Genomic DNA, 15773 nt, shown 5'->3' with positions numbered 1-15773 from the left:
GCACTGGTGAGGCTGCATTGATGGGCACTGGTGAGGCTGCATTGATGGGCACTAATGAGGCTGAGCTGATGGGCACTGATGAGGCTGCATTAATGGGCACTGATTAGGCTGCATTGATGGGCACTGATCAGGCTGCAAAGATGAACACTGGTGAGGCTGCATTGATGGGCACTGAAAAGGCTGAGCTGATGGACACTAGTGGGGCTGCATTGATGGGCACTGGTGAGGCTGCATTGATGGACACTGGTGAGGCTGCATTGATGGACACTGGTGAGGCTGCACTGATGGGAACTGATCAGGCTGCATTGATGGGTACTGGTGAGGCTACATTGATGGGCACTGAGGCTGCACTGATGGGCACTAATCAGGCTGCATTGATGGGCACTGATCAGGCTGCACTGATGGACACTAATAAGGCTGTCCTAATGGGCACTAATGAGACTGACCTGATGGGCACTGGTGAGGCTGCATTGATTGGCACTGATGAGACTGAACTGATGGGCACTAGTGATACTGCATTGATGGGCACTTATGAAGCAGAGCTGATGGGCACTGGTGGGGATGCATTGATGGGCACTGATTAGGCTGCATTGATGGGCACTGAGGCTGTACTGATGGGCACTGGTGAGGCCGCACTGATGGGCACTGGTGAGGCTACACTGATGGGCACTGGTGAGGCTGCATTGATAGGCACTGATGAGGCTGCATTGATGGGCACTGATGAGGCTGCACTGATGGGCACTGGTGAGGCTGGGTTGATGGGCACTAATAAGGCTGTCCTGATGGGCACTAATGAGACTGACCTGATGGGCACTGGTGAGGCTGCATTTATGGGCACTGATGAGACTGCACTGATGGGCACTGATGATGCTGCATTGATGGGCACTGATGAGGCTGAGCTGATGGGCATTGGTGGGGCTGCATTGACGGGCACTGGTGAGGCTGCATTGATGGGCACTGGTGAGGCTGCATTGATGGGCACTGATTAGGCTGCATTGATGGGCACTGATCAGGCTGCATTGATGGGCACTGATGAGGCTGCAATGATGAACACGGGTGAGGCTGCATTGATGGGCACTGAAGAGACTGAGCTGATGGACACTAGTGGGGTTGCATTGATGGGCACTGGTGAGGGTGCATTGATGGACACTGGTGAGGCTGAATTGATGGGCACTAGTGAGGCTGCATTGATGGGCACTGATGGGGCTGCAATCATGAACACTGGTGAGGCTGCATTGATGGGCACTGATGAGGCTGAGCTGATGGGCACTGATGAGGCTGTATTGATGGGCACATTTGAGGCTGCATTGATGGCCACTGATCAGACTGCAATTATGGGCACTGGTGAGGCTGCATTGATGGGCACTGATCAGGCTGCATTGATAAGTACTGATCAGGCTGCACTGATGGGCACTGAGGCTGCACTGATTGGCACTGGCGAGGCTGCACTGATGGTCACTGGCGAGGCTGCACTGATGGGAACTGATCAGGCTGCATTGATGGGTACTGGTGAGGCTACATTGATGGGCACTGAGGCTGCATTGTTGGGCACTAATCAGGCTGCACTGATGGACACTAATAAGGCTGTCCTAATGGGCACTAATGAGACTGACCTGATGGGCACTGGTGAGGCTGCATTGATTGGCACTGATGAGACTGCACTGATGGGCACTAGTGATGCTGCATTGATGGGCACTGATGAAGCAGAGCTGATGGGCACTGGTGGGGATGCATTGATGGGCACTGGTGAGGCTGCATTGATGGGCACTGGTGAGGCTGCATTGATGGGCACTGATGAGGCTGCATTGATGGGCACTGATGAGGCTGCAATGATGAACACTGGTGAGGCTGCATTGATGGGCACTGATGAGGCTGAGCTGATGGGCACTGATGAGGCTGCATTGATGGGCACTGATGAGACTGCATCGATGTGCACTGATGAGACTGCATCGATGGGCACTGATGAGACTGCATCAATGGGCACTGATCAGACTGCAATTTTGGGCACTGGTGAGGCTGCATTGATGGGCACTGATCAGGCTGCATTGATAAGTACTGATCAGGCTGCACTGATGGTCACTGAGGCTGCACTGATGGGCACTGGTGAAGCTGCACTGGTGGGCACTGGTGATGTTGAGCTGATGGGCACTAATCAGGCTGCATTGATGGGTACTGGTGAGGCTGCATTGATGGGCACTGATGAGGCTGCATTGATAGGCACTGATGAGGCTGCACTGATGGGCACTGGTGAGGCTGCATTGATGGGTACTGGTGAGGCTGCATTGATGGGTACTGGTGAGGCTGCATTGATGGGAACTGGTGAGGCTGCATTGATGGGCACTGGTGAGGCTGCATTGATGGGCACTGATGAGGCTGCAATGATGAACACTGGTGAGGCTGCATTGATTGGCATTGATGAGGCTGAGCTGATGGGCACTGATGAGGCTGCATTGATGGGCACGTTTGAGGCTGCATTGATGGGCACTGATGAGACTGCATCAATGGGCACTGATGAGACTGCATTGATGGGCACTGATCAGACTACAATTCTGGGCACTGGTGAGGCTGCATTGAGGGGCACTGATCAGGCTGCATTGATAAGTACTGATCAGGCTGCACTGATGGGCACTGGTGAGGTTACACTGATGGGCACTGGCGATGTTGAGCTGATGGGCACTAATCAGGCTGCATTGATGGGTACTGGTGAGGCTGCATTGATGGGCACTGGTGAGGCTGCATTGATAGGCACTGATGAGGCTGCATTGATAGGCACTGATGAGGCTGCACTGGTGGGCACTGGTGAGGCTGCATTGATGGGTACTGGTGAGGCTGTATTGATGGGCACTGGTGAGGCTGCATTGATGGGCACTGGTGAAGCTGCATTAATGCATTATTTGTGTTAGACCTCCCTTGTTGCTATTACCATAAATTATGTTACCACGTTATATCATATTTGTCTTGCTTCATAACATCCATATCCCTTATACAACCAGGTGGGCATTAATGGTGAGCTGATTCAGTGGTTTAATGGGCCACTTGACTGACTTGACCTCATGCAACTTGGATTCTGTGCCTCTAGACTCTGGGACCTTGATTTCCAAATGAAATGCAAAAATTTCCACAGCGATGTGATGTTTTGGGGAGCCATGTCATCTCCTGGTGTTGGTTCACTGTGTTTTATCAAGTCCAAAGTCAGCGCAGTCCTGTAGAAGGAAATTCTAGAGCTCGTCATGCTTCCCTCTGCTGACCAGAGATGCTGATTTCATTTTCCAGCAGGACTTGGCACCTGCCCACACTGCCAAAAATACCAATACTTGGTTTAAAGAGGTTGTACACCGAGAAAAAAAACATTTCTCTTCTTTACATCCTGAAAGAGAAACCCATAATGAGCTAGTATGCATCGCATACTAGCTCATTATGAAATACTTACCTTAGAACGAGCCCCCGCCGTGCCGTCTGCTTACCTGTATGACGGGCGACATGTATAGTCGCCCGTCTTCCGGGATCGCGGCATCCGGCCATCTGATTGGCCGGAGCCGCGGTGACGTCACTCCCGCGCATGCGCGCGGGAGCCGACGGTCACGGCACGGGGCTCTGAAGGAACGGCACGATCTGCCGTTCCTTCAGAGCGCATGCGCCAGTGACGTCACTGGCTGCATTAAAGGTAAATATCTCCTAAACGGTACATGTTTAGGAGATATTTACAGTACCTATAGGTAAGCCTTAATATAGGCTTACCTATAGGTACAACTTCCTGAGGAGGGTTTACTTCCTCTTTATTGATCATGGCATCAATGTGCTTGATTGGCCAGCAAACGCGCCTGACCTAAACCCCATAGAGAATCTGTGGGGTATTGTCATGAGGAAGATGAGAGACACCAGACCCAACAATGCAGATGAGCTGAAAGCCACTATCAAAGAAACCTGGGCTTCCATAAAATCTTAGCAGTGTAACAGGCTGATTGCCTCCATGCCACGCCGCATTGATGTAGTAATTCATGCAAAAGGAGCCCCGACCAGGTATGGAGTGCATACTATACTGTACATGGACATACTTTTTAGTAAGCCAACATTTCTGTATTAAAAATCTTTTTTTTGGTCTTATGTAATCTAGATTTCTGAGATACTAAATTTTGAGTTTTCTCTAGCTGTAAGCCATAGGCCCCTTTTACATGGGCTATCTGATCAGGTCCGCCTGTCAGTTTTTCAGGCGGACCTTATTAGATGCTTCATGTAGTTCTACAGAGCGGGGGATGTCAGCGGTGACATGTCCACTGACACCCCGTTGCTATCCAATCCGACCCCGTCTGTAAAATCTAGACGGATGGAAACCCTATTTTCGATCCGTCTGGAGGATTGGATCAGATAGGATCGGATGAATGCGGACAGGCGGTCCGTTTTCATCCGATCTTCTGTAGTGGTGAGCGGGGATCTGACAGGTCTGTCTCTGCAAAGTAAGCGGAGATGGACCTGTCATCTGCCTGCTCAGTAGGGATCGGTGTATCAATCCCCGCTGAGCAAATCGGAGTCCGCTGGAGACGCCTGCATTCTTAGATGTGCCTGTTTTAATCATCAACCATGTGAGTTGCCAAATGTTGTACCCTCATTAAATGTAACCATATTGCTACACTTAGAGGCACCTCTCTTCTCTTTTATACTCAGCTGTGACATGACGCTACTTGAATATCAAGACATCACTCTTTTATCTAGTCAAAATTTATAATAAGATTTTGCTTGTCTTGCAAAACGCTCTCAAACCAAGTTATTCTCAATCCAAGGTTCTACTATATATATATATTCAGTATGTTAATTTTTTTTAATTTAATTTGTTAATTTTTTTTGTTAGATGAGTTCTGTTCTGATGAAGTGCGTTATCTGTTATATTGAACACTGAACTGATTTTGTTCTCTCTTGTATGGTGTTTTTCTCTACAATAAATTTTAAGTGCAGCAGTGGCGCCTGTCCACTGGGGACTCATGGATTCCAATGGGGTTTTTTTTTTAATCACGTGATTAGAGCCAGAGACTCTAATAGGCTTCAAAAAAGGCTGGGCTTGGGGCGAAGGGAACTGTGCCCCGAGCCCATCCAGTTGTGTGACAATAGCAAATGAATATTCACTATTGTCACACGGATCCTCCTCCTGGCCAATCAGGAAGCAAGTCCTGAGACCCGTTTCCCGATTGGCCAAAAGGAAAAGCCATGCCATTGGCCAAGGAGGAGGAGGAGGAGGGAGGAGACGCAGGAGACTGAGGGGGAAGCCACCGCCACTGCTGCCTGCCTGCCCTCTACATGTCCAGGGTGATTGAGCCAGCGGCCGGGGGGGGGGGGGGGTATGGTGTGGTCCGTCTGCCGCATCCCCACCATCCCCTGGGCCATGGAGTACCAGCCGCCACTGAAGTGCAGCGATCCCTTTTCTGTTTTTTCTATATATTCTATATATATATATATTTTTTTTTTTTCCCCAAGAATGAGTTATACTTGTAATCTGAATCAGGTGACCACCACATCAAGCAGGTTCCATACTCACTGCAAAACCTATAGCAAATGGAAAGATGTGTAGTCAATTGGTTTATATTGCTTACTATTATGAACTACACATCCTTCAATATATATATATATATATATATATATATATATATATATATATATATATATAATATATATAGACACACATATGTGTGTTTGAGCTTTGCTGGTGCCAACCTTAGTGCAATAGGCTGAGCACACCCATGTGTTTTACTAAACAATGAACAATGTTCCACTAGCCGAATGACCCAATATTTTATTATAAATGGCTGTAGTCTATCTACCCCAAACAACATTTTTAATAAAGGTACTGTGTATATATTTTAGGATGTATAGCAGCCATTCTTCAACTAGGGTTCTGTGGATCCCTGGGGTTCTTTGGCTGCGGATAACTGACTTTCTGTTCAGTGGTGCCTGCATGGTTTTGGGGGGAAAAAAAACACTTTGCAAAACTAGGTTGAGAAAAGCTGACTTTATAGTTTCCAATAAAATTAGGCAATAATAATGTGTATATATTTGATTACTGATGCAGCATAATATTCGTATATTTTTTAAACCAGTGCAAAGAGCACACTAAGCGCATTGTATTTAGTTAGTTACTGCACACTTTGCACCTTGAACTGTGTGCTGAAGAAGCTCAATAACCCACGTGTGCAATGTGAGAGACAGAAGGTAGCTTTGTTGAAGACCTTAATGTAATGAATCTTTAATGTTTTCCAGTGGGATTCGTTATCGAAAATAAAGGCAGCAGCCCACAAGTAGGGGGAAGGGGGATTTCACACAATAGTCAGGGAAGTAATGAATGACAACAAAACGAGGGATGAATAGGAATAATAGGAACTTATAAGACAACACCACAAAAGTTGCATTTAAATCTGAAAACTCAAACTTGTTTATGTTGACAATATCAATAGATAAATTATTTTAGCCTTAGGCCTGAGTGTTACTTAAACCCTGTGAATGACTACATTAGACTTACGTAATCAACGGCTGATATCTGTCAGCTAGCTTTGGATTGTATAGCACAGCAGGGTAGGAGGTGGATTGTGGCACTGGTCATTGTGTGTGACCATATGGTTGACCATGGCAACCATACAACATAAGGGTAAAGGGGTGGGGGGGAGGGAAAAAAATAGCAGCCTCATCTGTCTATTTGATATCTGCTAATTTGTTTTTAATCGCTATAGTCATCAGAATGAAGTATCATCGTAAAATGCATAATGGATACCCAGAAAAAATTAGCATGTTATAAAATGACCACAACCCTTTTATTGGTTGATAATCAAATACAATTCTCCTTTTCAAGGGTATGATATACTGGATAAAGTCTCATTCCACTTTTCACTATTCAAGTAAACTAGCCACAAACCTTGCTATATTATATGAAATATTGCATAGGCGACTGTTACCTTCTGTGAAAACGTTATTATATAGGCAGAATAGTGAATATACAAATTTCACCTTTTCCGGTAATATTTGAGTTTTGGCCTTACCTCTTTATAATTTCGAGCCTTTCTACTGGTGATTTATTGTGATTGGTATTCTCCCTGACAATTAGGGAGGTTAAGGAGATAGGAAGAGGCAGAGCCAAGCTCAAGAAAAGTCAAGATTTGCATATCACTGCAGGAGTCCCCACTGTGCCACTATCATGGTGCCATCCAGTGCTGTATCTTGGCCTAGGCCAACAAGGCCCAGGCCTAGGGCAGCATTTTGCAGGGGGGGCAGCAAAAAACCTGATGGGGCTGCACTGATATGCTGCCCTGATGGGCACTGATATGTTGCACTGATGGGCACTAATAGACTGCACTAATGGCCACTGATGAGGCAGGACTTATAAGCTGCACTGATAGGGCTGCACTGATATGATGCATTGATAGGCTGCACTAATAGGCACTGAGAGGCTGCACTGGTGGCCACTGATGGGGCTGTACTAATAGCCACTCATGAGGCCGTACTGATATGCTGCACTGATGAGGCTGCACTGATGGGCAGTAATTAGGCTGCACTGATGAGCATTGATAAGGCTGCACTGATGGACACTGATGAAGCTGAACTTATGGGAACTGATGAGGCTGCACTGATAGGCACTGATGGGCACTGATAGACTGTGGTTGTGGTCTGTGGTTTACAGATTACAGGGCGGGTCATAAACAGGAAAGGGTGTGTCGTCTACAGGAAGGGGTGGGTCATATTTAAACTAGGGGTGCCCAAAGTTTAGTCAGGCCTAGGGCAGCACAAAACCTAAATACACCACTGGTGCCATCATTGACAGAGCACCAATATTACAAATTTGGCTTCAAAGGTATGTATGTTGGATAGTTACATGTAGCTTTCGCCTCTCCTTTCAGATTTCTCTAGTGCTCCTCCCCCACCTGTAACAGATCTCTTCAGTCTGTTTCCTTCCCCAATCACTCGGAGATCCCATCAGTGTCCCGTCCCCTCAGTGCAGTGTTAATTTTGGCATCAAATTTTGATTTAGTTATAGTCTTTTGACTAAAATGCCATTTTAGTTTTAGTCCAATTTTAGTCATCTGCAATTGTTTTAGTTTTAGTCGTATTTAGTCGACTAAAATCTGTAGTACATTAAAGTCATATATTTTAGTTGACTAAAATCTGATGGGTTTAGTTAAATTGTAATGCATTATTTAAGCATTTCTCTAGAATTTCCAAACTCATTTAATACTCCTGGAGTAAAAAAAATTAATATCATGTTATAATTTATGGCAATAGGATTTGAACAGACTCACAGATACAGATTTAACCACTCTGGATTGTCAGGGAGGCTAATAATGCGGCACAGTGCTCTGGATGGTGGTCAGAAGAGGCCCGTAATGCTCCACAGTGCTCTGGACAGTGGTCTGAGGAGGCATGTAATGCTGCACAGTACTCTGGATGGTGGTCAGAAGAGGCCCGTAATGCCCCACAGTGCTCTGGACAGTGGTCTGAGGAGGCATGTAATGCTGCACAGTACTCTGGATAGTGGTCTGAGGAGGCCTGTAATGCTGCACAGTGCTCTGCACAGGGACAGCCTGAGGAGGAGGCCTGTAATGCATTGCACACTGTGCTCTGGACGATCTGAGGTGGCTTGTAATGCACACAGTGCTCTGGACGGTGTTCTGAGGAGACCTGTGATGCACAGTGCCCTGGGACAGTGGTCTGAGAGGTGTGTAAGGCTGCATAGTGCTCTGAATGGTGTTCTAGGGGAAGGCCTGTAATCCACAGTGCTCTGGGACAGTGGTCTTAGGGGCCTGTAATGCACAGGGCTCTGGATGTTGGTGGTGTGTGAGGGGAGGCCGGTAATGCACAGGGCTCTGGATGGTGGTCTAAGGAGGCCTGTAATGCAAACAGTGCTCTAAATAGTGGTCTAAGGGGAGGCCTATAATGTACACACTTACAGTGCTTTGCTTTGGACGGTCGTGAGTTGGGACTCCCATCAGGGGGCCTGTAATGCGCAGTGCTGCTCTGGACGGTTGTCTGAGAAGGTCTGTCATGCTGCACAGTGCTAACTGCTAAGCATGCTACAGACTTGCCTGTTTGCTGGGAGTGAAAGCACTCACGGGCTGTACACAGGCAGAGCTCAAGGGAAACAGGAAATTCACGTGGGTAAACGTCCCTCCATCACATTTTCGTTTATTTTTCATTCGTTGACGAAAACTGAATAGATTTTCGTCATAGTTTTTGTCAGTGGAAAAATGCAGCTGAAGAAAATTTTGACGAAAATAATACTGCCTCAGTAAAAGAGATCTCCAGTGCGCCTCCACCCTCCCACGCCCAATAGCTTCGCTACAGATTCGCCTATCGCCCCCCTCAACCATCAGTCACGTATCTCTTCAGAGGGCCCCCTTCCATGATAAGTCACAGATCTCTCCAGTGTGCCCCCCCCTACCCCATTAGTAACAGATCTATCCAGTGTGTCCCTCCTCTAATATCAAATACAAATCTCTCCAGTGTTTCCCCTTTCCTCATCAGTCATAGGTCTCTCCCATTTCTGTGCACCCACCTCCCCTTGTCTTCCACTGGGATGAAAACAACAGAGAGGTCCCAAGAATCAGGTACAGTAGTGCCACTGAACACCAACACTACCAATTGCACTTTACAGTTAAATCGGGTAAATACATTCGGTGTGCATGACAACAATAGGCAATCAATTCTTACATTTTATCTAGTTCATAAAGCAGCCACAGTAGAAATGCCTCTCCCCTGCCAGCATTCTGCTTAGTACCACTGCTATCTGTGTGCAATTAGCGACCCCTCTACAGCAATCCAGCTTTCTCCCTGCTGAGTCAGCATTACAACAACAATAAGCAGGGAACATGAGCTTTACTGATTGGGAACTGTAGCTCTGACTTGGCAACAGATGTGTTGGACCGCTGCAGATAGACTGCTGCTTATATACAGATAGCAACATTCCTTCTCCGCAGCATGCTGGCAAGGGACTGGCATTTCTACTGTGGCAGCTTTATGAGCTAAACAAGCTCATAGATTTTGGCCCTGTTCACATTTGGGCAATTAGGAGTTTCAGCAAAATACACCACGTGCGTTTGGGTGCCATTCCTTTTGAATGGCGTCCCAAACGTGATGTGATTTTGCCATGATTGTCACGTGACAAATTGTAAGTGTAGAATCGCGCCTGGCTCAGGACCACAATTTAGTCAGTGAGCTTCTTTGGGGCAACAAACGCTCAAAGGGCAGCCCATTCAAATGAATGGGCTCCTCTATGCGTGACATGCAGAAATGCATGTGAATTGCGCTTTGAAAATAGGGAGCGCAGGTTCGCGATATGTGAACAGGGCCTTAATCCTCTTTTATTTTAATGCACACTGAACGATTTACCTAAGTAGGAGGGTCTGTCATCACACAATATTTTCACAATAATATAAAAATACATGACTGCTGTTGGCTGATTCTGGGTCACAGGAAAGCAAAAGTGAGTGCACCCCTGTGATCCACAAGAGAAGTATGGCCAAAAACCTTTAGCCATATTTTTCTTGAAACTCCAGCCTTGGACAGAAAATGTTATTTGCAGAATCACCAGGTGAAAATAAACGAATGCAGCCGTCTGTAGCACTACCCCCGCAGAAGCCGCTAGCAAGAAGGCCTATTTCCCCTACTCACAGCATCTACAGCTAGGCAAAAAGGATTTTCAGCATTCTTCAGCTGGTTCAAGAATCAGTCTAGTGATTTATTTTTATGGTTTTTATTGAATAGGAACTTGGATAGGGATCAGAAGAATGGGATACCCCAAACTTTAGAATTTCAGTACTGCTAGGCTTTTGATTGCTCTGTACAAAATGCTGGCTGTATTGTATAACCTTAGGCTGCACTGTACTGTCTCTTGACTGAACTTGTACAATTTCTGGCTGTACTGCACAGCTCCTGGCTGCACTAGGCACATTTAAGCAATATGGCATGCTCCTGGCTGTCTTGCACAGCTCCTGGCTGCACTAGACACACTTAGATAGTATAGCCAGGGCCATCTTACCGAATGGGCACGCTGGGCAGTTGCCCGGGGGGCCCACCTCCCTGGGGGGCCCCACCTGCCCAGTGACCCAGCCCCAGCCAAGCATTAGTCCCAATTCACGTGTGCATCCCGCCGCTGAACTTAGCAGGTGGCAAGTGCCTGTCGGCCCAGCACTGCTGTCAGGCCACTTGGGCCATGGAGGGGGAGCCCACAACTGCAGGAATGCTTGCCTGCCTCCACGAGAACAGGCACACAGGACAGTCGAGTCTGACTCTTGTCTGTGTATGTTCACCGGACCCCGCCGCCGAACTTGGAAGCCGTCATTAGCCTGGCCATGCTGTACCAATAAATATCGCCTTATCGATAATTTGCATTTTTATTCTTGTGGGCGATTATGTAGGCAGGGCCCCAGTGCACTGCATTGCCCGGGGCCCTTTAATGCTCGTAAGATGGCACTGAGTATAGCACGCTCCTGGCTGTTTTGTACAACTCTTGGCTGCACTGCATTAGGTTGTAAGGTAAACACCCCACAGTCACTTCTCCACTGTGTAGCAGGATCAAGTACTCACTCAGTACCAGAATAATGGAGCTTCCTCACTCCTACTGCCCTGACTATATCCAGACTCTCTTCCTACTCCCCCCCACTCCCAGCTAAGCCTAGCTGGGACCTCAATGTCTCCAAAAGAAATCCCCAGACTTCTCCTCTCTGCCTCTCTCTGTTCCAGGGGTAGAGCTACCAGTGCAGGGGGTCACCTCCAGAAGGCTGGACCCTGGAACTCTGCACTCTGCTTCCAGGCCTCTGAACATTTATAGGCTTTCCAGCCACCTACTGGACACACCTCTCCAGGGATTGGCTGTAGAGGTGAGATAAATATTTAGACTGCCGGCCCTACTCTCCCTCCCAATATACTTCTAGAACTCTCCAAAAGACAGAGAGAAGTAGCAGAACAACGGCCTGTGAGATACTGAACAGTCGAAAGCAATTAAACCCTGCTCCATTGATTACAGAAGAGCTAACTAAATTTGCCTAGCAACTTACTCTAAACTAGGAGGGTGCTACACATCTAAGGACTGGTAAGCTGCAACATCCCACATGTTTGTTTTTAGGTTTGGATAAGCTTTGTTGTTCTTAAGCTTGGCTTAATTAAAAAGAGGGCTATCTGTCTGCAATTCATACAAGATATAGTTAGAATTGTGTTATAATATACTACTAGTTAACAAGGAGCCCCTTTTACATTCAGCACCTAAAAAGATACTGTATACGTGTCCACAAAATTGCTGGAAAGACATAATAGAGTGATCCCTAGCGCATTTATTGATTTCCTTTGCATAATGCATAAAGTGAGCGACTGCTGGACTCCGGCTGGGCATGAAAATCACCACTGGAGAGTCACAATAGAATAGTTTATACTGGGCAGATAATAAAGTGCATTTCTTTTCTTTTAATACTTTAAACCATTAGCAATACTGATAATGTTGGTGCTTAAAGCCCCGTACACACGTACGGATCGTCGTCATACAAACGTTCGTCTTTTCTCCCCGGGATGTCGGTGTCTGTTGAAAAGTGCAAAGACAGCACAAGGACAGCACAAGAATTTTGTCCGCAGACTTCAGCTGACTGCAGAAGTGATGTCATGTAATGGTTAACTTTCCCTGTGTTTTTTATTTTCTGAGCATGCCCAGTCTTGCAAATCTGCGGTCTGTCGGCTGCTTTCTGTACTGACAGGCGAACAATCGTCCGTTCTGGTGTCCGCAGACAAAAATTTTCATGTTTGCAAGAAAGACTCTTGTCCGCGGATTGTGTGCAGACAGCTGTCGGAGGCACCATACTAACACGCGTACAATCGGCAGATCTTTCGTCCGCCGACGTTTGTATGACGATGATCCGTACGTGTGTACGGGCCTTTATAGGTTGGGATAAGCAAAGGAGAAACAAACACTAAAATGATAATAATAAAGCTAATAGATCTCAGGCCATGCTGCATTTACACTGATTTATGGAATATGTGTGCACTTGCTAATCCATTAAAGCCAAGTCCCAATTTTCTTGCCTGGAAATGACTGTTTGTAAAGGTACATTCTATGTTTCATAGAAGGCTGGAGCAGGGATTTTAAAAGATTTGTGCTCTGAGGCTATTTCAAAAATATCAAAAAACATACTATATTCTACATAAGAATGCCATAAGTGCTGTAAGTTGCCTTTTAAAATTGTGTTGTAAAAATAAATCCCTTTGCAAGCTAGATTATTAAAATGATATGAAATGTAAGTATTGATGACCCCAACATGTTACATCCCTGGTACCATACATGTGGTCTGCCAGAGGTCTTTGTGGGGCTCGCTGTGTTGCAGCGTTTAATTCAAATCTGGAGCACAGCATCCTGCAGAGTTCCAATGCTCTTGCAGGGTTTATTTCTGGAACAGTCAGCTTTAAGTGACAGCTGTATCCATAGGTTGGCACAGCTTAATGCATTAGGGCAGCCTTTTTCAACCAGGGTGCCCTGAGGCTTCTTCAGGGGTGCCTTGGCAAAATTCCTAAAAATTAATCAAAAATTGTATACAAGCCAGCAGGTGGATGAAGCTTGCCTTTTAGTTACACAAAGCCACAGGTTTTTATTGTGCACCATTACGACCTTCTAGACACTGGCATCCTAACAACCAATGATGTAATCAGTTGATAAAGAGGATGTTGATTTCCAAAGCATCTTTGTTTAACCCTCCTCTGCCTTTCTCCCTCAGCACTGGGGTCACATTAGCTGACTGAAGGAGAGAAATTAAGGGAGAAGAGAAACATTGGAGTACTAGTCAGTACCAGCGTGCAAAAGTCTATTTACTTTGGAAGAACAAATCGCCTCTAATGGTGGGTGTCCTACATATGTGGATGTTACTGCATTATGTAAAACAATTAGAGTAGCTTTTTACATTTTAGATCGGGGTGCCTCGAGATACATTTTAAGGGTGCCTTGACTGAAAAAAGGTTGAGAAACACTGCATTAGGGTGTGCACCCCAAAGCTCAAACACACATGCCTTTCTCTGCAGCCTCAGTTGCACCAGACAGTGAATGATTGAGACCTGCTCTGTGCTTAGCAGCTTCCTGTTCATTCACAAACTGAAGCATAGTAAACACAGAGTACTATGCTTCCGTTATGAATGAACACAGTGAGGGAGTGTGTTCACTGTGTTCGTTTAGAAAAGGAAATTACATATTTATTAGACCCTTCCCCCGCTCTCCATCCTGAAATATCCCCCACATCAGCGGGAGGAAAGCAGAGAAGGGAAGCAAGGGGCCAACATGGGGGGAAAACCTGGGCAGTAGGGGGAATCGGCACTGCACATAGTAATTAGAGTGTGCCCAGGCACACCTGGCACACCTCCTGTGCAGGCTTATGGCTGTAGACCATCACTAAGCCCAGGAGCCAAACTGATCAGCCCATCTTGGGCTTCTGATTCTGATAGAGAGTGTTGCAGTAAAGCAATCCACAGCAGCACAAGGAAACCCAATGCTTCAGCTTGGTCACCCCCCCCCCCCACCTCCCACACTCCCAGCCTGAATCTTTAGGCTGGTTTCATACTCCTGTGCTGCGGGTTGGCTGCATGCGGTTTCATGCGGTTTACTGGTGGTTTTCCATAGACTTTCTATTAGAATGCCCATTTTTGGCACATTTTTTTTCCCAGAAAACGTGCAACCTGATAGACAGTCTATAGGAAATCGTGAGTAAACCGCATGCAAAAACCTACAAGCAAGCTGCAACCAAACTGCAGCACAGCAGTGTAAAACTGGTCTTAGTCAGGAGGACAGAACTGATGCAGCTCTTCTGTGCCTACACCTGCAGTAACAGGTAACTGCAACAGTGATCCATTGCTTGCCAACAGTGAGCTACAGATTACTATTGTCAGGTGGATGGCGGCAGTGATGTATTATGGCCTAGGCCGACAAGGCCCAGGCCTAGGGCGGCACTTTGCAGGGGGGCAGCAAAAAAGCCGCCCCCCCCCTCCTTCCACCTGAGACTCTTTTGGCCACTGGTTGCTAGAGCTGCCTCTCCCACCTCTCTCTCTCTCACCCCCCTCCTCTCTCTCTCTCTCACCCCCCTCCTCTCTCTCACTCACTCACCCCTCTCTCTCTCTCTCCCCTCCTCTCTCACCCCTCTCTCTCTCAACCCCTCTTCTCTCATCCCCCCTCTCTTTCTCTCTCTCTCTCATCCCCCTCTCTCTCTCTCTCTCTCACCGCCCCCCCCTCTCTCTCTCATCCTCTCACCCCCCTTCTCTCTCTCTCACCCCCCTCTCTCTCCCTCCCTCCCTTCCTCACCCACCCCCCCTCTCTCTCTCTCATTTCCCCCCTCTCTCTCTCCCTCACCCATCCCCCCCTCTCTCTCTCCCACCCCCTCTCACCCCCCTCATGTGAGATCTCAGGGATTCATGCCGGCACTTGGAGTCCTTCAATTTTGGAGGGAGTCACATCCGTTAAAAAGGAAGGAGTGGGGCAAATTTACATAGGAGGGGGAAAGGGGGCGCCAAATTTTAGTCTTGCCTAGGGCAGCACAAAACCAAAATACACCACTGGATGGCGGAAGTGCATGGGGGTTAGATCAGGTCTTTCCTGACCTGATCCAGACACCCCCTGAAGGAAAAAAAGGGAAAAAAGTGGGAAAAAATAAAATAATTTAAAGCAGAATCCTATTCTTTCTATATATATATATATATATATTCTATTTTGTTTTATTGAGTCCCTTCTTGAGTCCAGTTTTATTATTGCCTGTTGATCCTGCAAACAAATCCATTATTTTCTG

This window comes from Pelophylax lessonae (assembly GCF_965119305.1).
Source record: "Pelophylax lessonae genome assembly, chromosome: 2".
NCBI classification, from domain to species: domain Eukaryota; kingdom Metazoa; phylum Chordata; class Amphibia; order Anura; family Ranidae; genus Pelophylax; species Pelophylax lessonae.
This window is presented reverse-complemented; position numbering follows the sequence as displayed.